This window comes from Vespula vulgaris, chromosome 24 (assembly GCF_905475345.1).
Source record: "Vespula vulgaris chromosome 24, iyVesVulg1.1, whole genome shotgun sequence".
Taxonomy (NCBI): domain Eukaryota; kingdom Metazoa; phylum Arthropoda; class Insecta; order Hymenoptera; family Vespidae; genus Vespula; species Vespula vulgaris.
The window spans coordinates 3,370,248-3,379,584 of NC_066609.1; the positions used below are offsets into that span (position 1 = coordinate 3,370,248).

A 9,337-nucleotide genomic window follows, 5' to 3' on the forward strand; every position below is an offset into this window, starting at 1 on the left:
AGATACTTCAGAAATAAGGTTTTCGATATTAGAATACAGGATGTGATTTAAAGTTTTAACCTTTTTGCTACGGCGGTTCGGTCCGTTGTAGTGCCACCACTGAACTGGACCCCGCGTTGAAAGTGTACACGTTACGCGTGAACAGTTTATCTTTTCTTTAAAACAACATACTCATAATTTCTACATAAAAGATATAAACTTATTTAATGGGTATAAAGAAAGTGATTAACAATTGAAAATAATGAAAGAATAATATATAGTGATAAATAATTTAATTTAGTATGATATATTTTTATGATATATTCTCATTAGTTGTCTATTCCTTTGTAGCACCTAATAATATTGAAAAAAATGGAGGTAAGACAAATATGATTCGAATTGTGTGATTTATACCTTTTGTCAAATAATTTGCGCGGCGGTCATAGGAGGCATTGCTACTCAAAAACTAAGCCGCGAATATTTCCGGCTTTCGTCTACGTACGTCTCTGCGGGCCAAATCATGTATGCCGGATATATCCAACGTTAGGAGTGAAAGGATTAAGGAGCTTTTTTAGGTTCTTTCCAGTATTGTTTTTGAATAAAAAGTTGAGAGCTGTAGATTGAAATACCAATTACATCAAACGGTAAAGATATTAAATGATTTACTAAGCAGTTTTTCAATTAAGAAATAATCACATAGATCTGGCAATAGTAATGAAATACATAATACGTTTTATTATAATTTTATACAAGTAATATTAAAGGAAATATTAAGAATCACGCGGATAATTAAAACAAAATGTGGCTATGCTTTAATCTTGAGCGAATTAAAACTATTCCTTTGTTATAGTCTGACTGTCATTTCTTTTCCTAACAAAAGTTAGGAAATTTTTAGAATCGTGTTAAAAGAAAGAATAGAACAAAAAATAAACAAAAGAAAAGACAACTAAATGCTCACATTGCAGTCTTGTAGTAGGGATATACACTTGCTTTTGCTCGACGTGCATGCCACTTGATAGTGTAAATCTTTCCCTTAAATTTTTGGTGGTAATATAGGTAACTTAATTTTTCATTTATATTACGCATCTTGTTGTCTAACATTGTTCACTTTATTTATTTATATTTTATTAATCGTATTTTCTATTTTTATTCTTATGATATGGAGATACTTCGTTCGGTTTTTTATAATATAAATATATTGCGTCAGGTTATATTAGATTTTCACATCACACCTATTGGCGCGAAGTTTATCGAGGATTACGCTTACGCGTATTTGTTTAATGGATAACAGCTTGATACGTCTTCATATCGTCCTCGTTTATTTTAGATAATTTGTAGATTTTTTCTACAACATACACTCTTCACATATAACAATTGAATACTCGATCTTCATGACACCATGATTGCAAATTGAGACATTGTTGCGTTTAAAAGATATTTAGGACAGTAAAATTGATGTCTAGATGACTGCATGCTTTGATATATTATAAAATTATTATTTAGCTTTTAGTAATTTGATAACATGAGAAATTTCATATATTATCAATGATTAATACTTTGGAATAATATTGTTTTTGATGTAATACCTACAGGAATAATTTCTAGAAATTATAATACATTTAATTCTATAAATATAATCGCTTTCTTGAATAATTTTCATAAATTTTTATTATATCGACGAAATTATTGCTTTTATTTTTGTTTTCAGTTAAAAAATAGAAGAGCCATTCTTTATTATTCTGGCGTAGGATTCTCATCATACAAGGATACATAGGATATTTATCAACATGATTGAATTCAAAGTGAATTATTCGTAGGTTGTTTTTTTTTTTTAAAGAAATAAGGAGTTCTTTGTTCACATAACTGCTAAAATAGTTTTAAAGTAGCCATATTATAGAGCCATGGCAGAACTTTTTTAAGTGGTGACTGAATTTTTCAATTTCTTCGATCTTTCATAATGAAAAGATCCGAATTGACACAAGTGATTGATTGTAATTAATTTGTAGAAGAGCATTAAATAACTGTGAGTAATTTTTCTTCAGAGATTTATTCATGTTTTTTATTTTTTAATCTAGTACATTTATTTATTAGATCAAGGTAAAGTCTTCTCACATTATATATTTATAATATTATATTACATTTTGGATATTTTAGTGGATTATTTTATTTTTCTGTTATGGAAGTAGTGAAGAATTTGGTATGTTAATCATTCAAATTCACAAAAGTAGCATGTGATATAAGAAACATACCTTGTATCTAGCAAAACTATTATATTTATACATGGATACATTGGTATCCATAAGCATTTACGATTTTGATAAAGAATGAGCAAGAAGATATTTGTAATGCATAGTCTTCCGATTACAAATAATATTGTATGATTTTCTTGTATAACTACAGTAATAGCTCGTAAGAAAAAGTGTTCAAAAATATTTTATTTTGCATTTAATGCATATTACAAGCTGTCTAATGTTTATATTGATGCGTTATTGCTTAAATATTAGTTACATTACATAAAAGATTTTTTGTTTTATAAGTAAATTATTCTTGAGAAAACACTATTTTTTATCACTATTTAAAAAAACAAAAAAAAACTTTGCCTCCATTCATCTTTAACATATAATCTTGTTCATCAAAATTGGCGAAGAATGAATCGTGTTTGTCAAAACGCCTATGCTTATTATTGAAGTAAACCAAGAGTGCTGAACAGCCTTAACATTTATTCCAAATTAAAAACATTTGTTAATTCAGTTTTCCTTTAATTCTACTTTCGTGTAAGAATTACGTCTTCGTAGGTACCAATGTACATAATTCTTTTTTAATTCTGATCTTAGATAAGGAATATTAGTTAGGTTACAAACATTCTTTATATTCATTCCAAATTGAAAAAATTTCATCATTTATTCCATATAGAAATGATTTTCTTAAGATTCTAAATTTCAAGTTGAAAACATGTTATAATCCTAAATTTAAAAAATTAAAACAAGAAAATATAGATTTTGATATATTGCAGGTAATATCGATCCAAGTCTTATCACGGAGTAATTTCGAAGATCGCTCTATCTAAGCAAGAGCAGAGTATCAAAATCGAGTTTGGTTCTTCCCAATTGAAAGAAGGAGAGCTGCCCAAGATCACTTTCAAGGATCCATATCCTAGAATTATTGTAATTAAACACATTTGGAAGAAAGCAAACAATCCCGATTCCATCCCTCGATGATCTAGCGTGGAAAAGATGAGGAAAAAAGAAAACAAAAAAAGCCAGAAGATGTGATGGAACGTGTACGAGGGTAAGAATATTGAAACTGGTAACGAAGGGTGGACGTTTTGAAGATCCTTCTATTTGGTCAAAATCAGAGTAGGAAAATGCATTTTATTAAATTAAAATGCAAGTCCATTTTAATTTAGGATAATTAATAATTGCCATCATTATCAAATACATCACAATTATTAATTATAATATCTACTTTTACTATAAAATAATGAGTGCTGTAAATGTGATTAATTTTTGTACTGTTGAATAAATTATAAAAAATAATGAATTTAATATTATCAGAAATAATTAACTGTTCACTGAGTTGCAAAATAACATAAAGATTGATTACTGATAATAATAAAAAATGTATTCTTTGATCAAGGATATTGAGTTACAAAAAATTACAAAGTTATGTTTCAGTATGCCTATCAAAGGTAATGGGTTATTGCTTAATTGTAATTTTGTTCGAGCTGTTGAACTAGAACTAACTTGTGTGTGTACATGCGAGAGTATGTGACATTTGGTTATTTGACCGTTTATGTCGTTTACTCTTAAAAGTGAAATAACTACTTCACAAAACAAATTTAAATATTTTTTAATCCTTTTTCAGAAAATCATTGTCTTTTCAAGTCAATTCATCAATCTACTACAATTTCAGCCTTCTTCACTTTCAATCTATTTAGATGTAAACATATCTGATTACGGATCTATTTTGGATCAATCTATTTTGATTTCAATCTATAATACAAACGAATGTTTTGGAGCTACCATAGAATTTGTTAAGTAGTGAGTGAATAAATTTAAATTCCTCTATTACTCGTTATGGCAATGACGGGAATTTCTTTGACATGTTACTTTTTTAATTTTTATTTATAATTTTTTCAATAAATTATTGATGAGCATGACTATTACTAATTGCTTTTTTGGTTTTACTCATGAGTAATATATTTTTATTGTTTTCACTGTTTTTTTTTTTTTACATGTCTATTCATATTAGTTAATTTGAACTAATTGTTTCTTTTGAGTTGTTTAATTAACAGTGCGATTAATTAATGCTTAATTTTTATTTATATTTGTCACGATATTAATCATGAAATCGAGCCTTCAAATATCCGATATCGTTAAAAAAAGCATGTTATGTGATTTACATTCAATGCTTCGTATCTAGTTTACATATTTAATCTCGATTTACTTTGATATGTAGATATTGATTATGTAGATATGAGTTCAAAAAAGAAGTAGAAAACGCGAGCGATCGTAGGAATCAAGTGATAGATTATAACCTTATTCTTTTATTAGTATTTTGTGTGCGATAAGTTCACCGATGCGGAATTTAAACACAATTTGTTTTGTTAACTTAAAAATTTATTATTGAGTTATAAAGTCTCGGTGAATAATAAATGATACAATGGTACAAGTTACAAGTACGTTAAGTCCTGGAAAATGATAATGTTGTACTGAGTTCTGAATTTTGAGTCTTAATTTGTAAATTTCTTAAGTTCTGAATGTATACTTTGAGTCCTGAGCCCTATATGTAAACAATTCTAAAAAAAAACTGATAAAGAAATCCAGACGAATTGATATGCAAGAGCCACATTACTTATATTGACACTTTGGAGAATAGTTGGCTCCCTCCTCTACAGGCAAGAAACAGGCAGAAAATAGAATTTAGAACTTTTAATTCTTCTTTGTTAATATGAACAAAAATGATCTTTATCTCAAACATATTCTGTTGCTATAAATTATCTTGAATCACAACATCAATCTATTCTCTGAAAAATCATAATTCTTTCACTATTGTATTTCAAAATTTCATCTTTAGACGTTTCTATAACACGAGCTTTTAATCGGCGTGTAGTTTGCAAAATATCCGAACCATTAGTATCAAAACTGGACTTGCTATCATTCGAATACATATCATCAATATCGAATAAAGTTTCTCTATCTTCCACTTAAATTCTCATATTTAATTATCTTTTTTTTAACGTTTATTTAACAATATAATAAGCAAAGAAAGGACCCAATATTTGTGAGAGATAAATAGAAAATTTTCAGTCTGAGTTAATCCTCTTGTTCTCAGTAAAGGTTCCCTCTCAATTAAACTTCGTTCAGCAGTTCGATTCTTTCTCTTCTATAATAATAGTTTTTTTTTGTGTGATTTTGAATTGATCAATACAAAAGAAATTCGTTAGAGAAAGTAAGAAATCAAACACGTGAAAAATAAAAAAGAACAAGATAAATATCAGTGTATAATATAAAGACCGAAATATAGATAAACTAATCTCATTATTTTTATCGAATAAAGTTTATTGAGTACTTAAAATGAAAAGTGAATATATTTTCATTATTTAAAATGAAAAGTTAATAAGTTAACTAATAACATTGTTTAATGAAAATAAATAAAGATTTTATTATAAAGAAAATGGCTTGTAATTTTAGAGTGACAATAAGATACAATATTTGTATATCCATGTACAATTATAATTATATACATTATATATATAAAATATAAATGGACTTACTATCGTACCACTTGATTGCTTTTATAGTGACATCATTTATCAATGTATCAGTTATATATGTAGAGAGTTCTTCGTAATATTCTTTTTTTTTGTTTCTTTGTTAGCAGAAAACTTGCAATTTTTTAATTTGTTTAGTCGCACAATTTCAACACTGAATTTCCATTTTTTTAATTCGAGTGGTAAATAAACGTTTCAGAACCAATTATCGAAATAAATTTTGTGAAATAATTATCTCCGTATAATTTTGGATAATTTTAAAATTATATTTCCACTTATTCCTATGTCAGGGCATTATTGATCGTGTATCACTATGCATTCAATATATATTTCAAAATTGTAAACGATTCTAAATAAATTGCACAATAAGAAAGCTTGACAGTCCCATTTTTAGTCTTTTTTTGTGTATACTATTTTAGTTTCCCTTTGAATGGAATTATTTGCTCATTGACACAGAAGTTTTCACTCATTTGAATACGATTTTTAACTAATTTATCAAGAAAAGGTTATATTTTTTGTAGGCTATTCATTATCTCTGAATTATTTATATCAGTCTAAATTGTTGCTAAAATGTATTTTAAATTTTATCTTTTTATCTCATAAGACTTATTGTATTACAACATTAAACACTTTCGTTATTGATTGTTGTATGAATCTTGTCATTATGTAAATTTTTTTTTTTTAACGAAATGAGAAAACAAAAAAACAATAATATTTTCACAAAATGGCTACTATCTTCGAATTGCAAACAAATTGGGAAAGTACTTATTTTGATGTATCAAATAAGAGTAGACTATTACAATAAACAATCTCCATTATTGTAAAGGAGAGGTAACAGAATAGGATGCTTATGCCACATTATGGTTTAAGTGAAATTAGACTAAAAAATATTAATATATCAGTATATGACTTCAAAATTACACGGAGTTATAGAGGGTTAATACAAATCAATATTTTTTCTAATCAGTCACTTGCTCTATTCGCTTTGTCTAACCTCTTGCTCTTTCCTTTTTTTGTTGTTATGTAAGGTCCTGTTAGGTAATTAAAATATCATTCAAAATCGTATGAACATCGATCTTAACAAATGTAGTCTTTGATTAGGCTTAATTAGCCCTGTAATTTAATTAAGTTAATATTGTTTATGTTTTTCGGCAGTCAATGTTTTTGTCAGAAAATCATACCGAAGTATTAACTTGAATCAATTTTATTCGCCTTTTTTTGTGACAAAATAGTACTTTCTGCTTATATGTTTCTTCCTATTCGTTATATCATTTTGAGGTATTCAATTTAAGGACTGATATGCATTTGTTTTTAATATTAGTGTATCTAATATTAGGTATTCAAACTGCTTCTTTTAGTTGAAAGTTTGATATTAGTTCAGGATCGGAAATTTTGTTCTTGTATTTCAGATCGTCTGAACTACTTGCGCTGGCAATTATTTTATAGATACGCATGCTAGATTGCTACACTGTAATTCTCCATGAGGCGTCACTTGAAACGAGAAGACTCTGTAGAGTCTTATACAAAGAATTTTATACATGAATACTAATTTTATTTTATTAATATTTATTAATTTAATTATTAATTTTTTTTATTAATAATCTTCAAAATTTTCTTGCAAAATAAAACATAAGCATTAAAAAAATGCAATATTCGTTAAACAAAAAATACTTTTTTATAACTTTTTACATATTTTCTTATTAGTGAAAAAGAAAATAAGTAACTATTTTGTAAATCCATCTCATCCATGCTATCATTATATTCCAAAATGATATTGGGCTTTGTAAGCATGTTATTATTATTTTTCATCTCTTCTTTTCCATTTCCATAATCTCAGTTTCCTTATATTTTGTGGACATTAAGTATATATCTTTCCTGTCCTTATACTATGACAATAATCTCAGTCGCCGTACCATGCATATCTTTTCTATTTCTGTGACAATTGCTATTGATATGTGTAACATGTCGTTGACAATTTTGAGACAAAAACATCTCTACATGCGTGGCACGTCTTTCCAGCGCAAGTGGTTAAGCACAGTCTTAAGATCCTTTAAATTCATGATTTTAAAGGCAATACTTAAGGTTGCTCATTACTTTTTGGTCGAAGTGTGTGTAACATCAGCAACAGATATGGACAAAATATAAACTACAAAAGAAGCTAGGAACGCTATCCCTATTATACGTCTATAGTATTGGCGTATAAGCTTGTTGGTTATTCCCTTTTCATACGTATAAAACAATTGATTTCGTGTGGATTAGAGTAAGTAGATTAATAGACTGTGAATATTTTTCAATGTCTCATATGTATATATTTTTTTGATGATCCGTGCTAGATACAATATCGCTACGCGTTTGTTGTTCATCAAATTCGGTTAAGAATTACGCTTGTTCTCATTGATGGCATAAAGCGTTATAAAACCAGGAATGATGAACAGCCTTAATGTATATACATGTATTATGTTTTTACCGGGAAGATATTCGATAGTGTAGTGAAACTCTTTTAATAGAAATGCCTACTGCTATACTTATGTACAAATCTCGTTTATGCATGGTTAATGTGAACGCGCGACAATCTGTGATTATTTTAAACAATATTCGTAATAAATAAACGCAAATTATTATTAATGCTTTTATGATGGACAAAACTTCTAACTCATAACTGATGTATCGTTGCTCAGTTAATTTTATCACTGGAATAGTAGTATATTCAGTGAGAGGTTTGATCTGATGCGCATTTCTGTAATAAAATTGTACCGTATCCGTTGGTCGACACATTAGCATATGATTCTGTTTTCGCATCTACTCTGTATAATATTAATACAGATTTGTTGCATAGTATCTCTTTCAACCGGATAAACGCTTCTTCTCTTTATCTTCAAATTGAAATTAAATGTTAGTTCTCAATAAATTCGGCAATAGACGCGCTATAATAGAATACTTTGGTATTTTGGAATTTTCTAAGATAACTACTCAAGCTAAGAAAACTTTGAACCTGTTTCACATCAATGGGTATTTCAAATTAATGGGAATTTATGCTTTGCTTCGATTTTACGTGTGGGTGGATAAACTCGATTGTTCTCGATAATATGACTTAAGAATTCTGCTTCATTTTGTAAAAAAACACTTTCCCCAATTATCAGTTCTGCTTCTCTCACTTGGTACTTTATCAAGGTGTTGTACTCCGGTGGCTTCATCAGCAGAAGAAATTATCAAGTTATTTAAGTAGTCAATACTATTTTATCGCGTATTTCTTCTTTGAAAGTTTATAAATCATTGAAAAATAAAAAATGAATTACACAAGCCAAATGATACTTTGCAAAATTCATAATAGCCATTAAATATTATAAAAGTTACGTATTTTCTACTATTTTTATTTACCGGATCATGGAAAAATCTGTTTTTTGAAACTAGTGTGGTGGAAAATCTAGCTTTTTGTAAAAGATCTAATTGGTTTTCAATGAATGAATGTGCATGTCTGTATATCTCGTACAATTTTTTTGTTTAGTTATCTGTAATTTACACATAGTCTCTTAAAACGGTCTTTCTTTTTCACTAAAACTATGGAATTCGTGTAATATAAAAAGG

General features: G+C 27.8%; 1 long non-coding RNA gene across 2 annotated transcripts; it reads left to right on the forward strand.

Moving 5' to 3' along the window:
- The first annotated feature begins 82 nt into the window (after nucleotides 1-82).
- Nucleotides 83-4,144, forward strand: LOC127071956 (uncharacterized). 2 transcript variants are annotated; one of them, XR_007785275.1, is made up of 5 exons: nucleotides 86-357; nucleotides 426-623; nucleotides 1,688-2,002; nucleotides 2,993-3,267; nucleotides 3,844-4,144. It is a non-coding gene; the product is annotated as an uncharacterized LOC127071956 (long non-coding RNA). The 2 variants fall into 2 exon arrangements; XR_007785274.1 differs by having other exon boundaries at nucleotides 83-357; nucleotides 2,993-4,144.
- The last annotated feature ends 5,193 nt before the right edge of the window (nucleotides 4,145-9,337 follow it).